Consider the following 1,697-nt stretch of genomic DNA (forward strand, 5'->3'; position numbering starts at 1 on the left):
ATCTGTTCAAATAAGTTATCGATGAGAGAGAAGAACAGAAAAATGAATACATTATCAAGATGTTTTGTTTTTCAGAGTTTTTAAATAGTCATGGATAGCCTGTAGATAAAGACACTGGTATGGATAAGGACAGAATAACTGCAGTGTAAAGACTCACCATAATTTAGCTGTAGTCCCTCCAGGAAGCTGGCTTTGTCTATCACAGACAGGTTGGGAGAATCCATAGTGGGGGTTTTCTGGATTTGAACACAAAGAAGAAGAATAAAATGCCAATTATGTAAAAAAGAATCATGCTATTGACAAGGGGATAACCCATTTTTATCCGTTTCAAAAAAAGGCTATTCGTATCAATTTTCAGCCAATCACAATGTACTTAATTAAATCATGAATTGACTAACTCACTTCACTCTCATGTGGTGGCACTGGGGGCACCTTGGCTTTTCTGCCCTTTTTTGCACTGTGGAAAAAAAAGAAAATGAAGTGACCTTCATCATCAACATTTTCAATATTTGTGCCACCACCAAGAGGTGACACCTCCAACCAAACAGCTCTGATTCCTAGGTCGTTGAGCATTTCCACTGCTGAAGTGACGATGAATCCCCATTAGCTCTCCAGGCTCGTGTCTGTTGCTGATCTCGCTGGGTGCTCTGTGTAGCTGTTATGTGACTAACTTCAAACCAAAGTCCAGTCAATAACGTAGCAGTTTAATATGCCAATCTTTAAAGCAAAGCTAATGGCCTTCGTGATGTAACCGAATACTTATGTGAATAAAATGCTTATATCTCCATCAAACAGCACTTGAAACAAATATAGTGCTTATTTTTTCGGCTAGCTTGACAATTTTTCTCAAGTTATTTCATTTACCACTAGACCAGCAGAGAACCGTTAAATCGTCAGATTTTTAAATGAAATTCGTCAGACTTTTCTGACAAGAGAGAGTGGCGTGAATATTGGATATAGATTCCAATTTTGTTAATTTATAACCCATATTTCTTACCTCATTTTGAACAACTACAGCTATTATAACAAAACTGTTTTGTAAACACTCCGTTGCGCGAACAGCTTCCCGCAAAATGTTTCAAGTTCCGGACTGTACCACTGCAGATAAACAGGGTGGAAGGTGGAACAATCTTAACAGCAGAATAAGTTACAGCTCAAGATAAGTACCTGTAAACTTCTCCATTAAATTTTACGATGATATGGTTTGGGTACAGTTTACTAAATAAAAAATTACATTGACAATTTGTTTTAAAAAAAACCGAAAAGCAACCAAATGTACACCGTGGAGATACGCTCAAATTTCTGTCCTACGGAAAGAGAAAGGGTTCACTACACTTTGCGATTGTTGAAATTTTGATTTCATGGAAGTAAGTTTTTTCTTTCTTTCTTTCTTTCTTTCTTTCTTTCTTTCTTTCTTACTTTCTTTCTTTGCAGTTAGATACCTTAAATTGCAGTTAAAATAATAACCTTAGAAAAATACCTTGTAATAACGAAATAAACTACATATCTAAATAGTTTCCACAGCCACAATAAAGAGACACAAGATCACACACCTCTTTTGATGATTTTTAATTTAATTTTTATAAAACAATATGAGATGACAGTAAAAACACTTAAAGAAAAACTACGGTCAAAAGTACTTCCATGAACTTAAAACCATAAACATTCAAGAGGATTTAATTCATGTTGTGAACAAT

The 1,697-nt window shown here is 35.1% G+C and overlaps 1 long non-coding RNA gene across 1 annotated transcript; it reads right to left on the reverse strand.

Moving 5' to 3' along the window:
• Window positions 1-139: 139 nt before the first annotated feature.
• On the reverse strand, window positions 140-1,255 carry LOC111647185 (uncharacterized). The gene is made up of 3 exons (XR_002760017.2): window positions 998-1,255; window positions 403-457; window positions 140-236 (listed from the first exon to the last, which is right to left on the reverse strand). It is a non-coding gene; the product is annotated as an uncharacterized LOC111647185 (long non-coding RNA).
• Window positions 1,256-1,697: the final 442 nt, after the last annotated feature.

This window comes from Seriola lalandi, unplaced genomic scaffold (assembly GCF_002814215.2).
Source record: "Seriola lalandi dorsalis isolate HSWRI2012SDOR001 ecotype SW California unplaced genomic scaffold, Sedor1 jcf7180002034640, whole genome shotgun sequence".
In the NCBI taxonomy this organism is placed as follows: domain Eukaryota; kingdom Metazoa; phylum Chordata; class Actinopteri; order Carangiformes; family Carangidae; genus Seriola; species Seriola lalandi.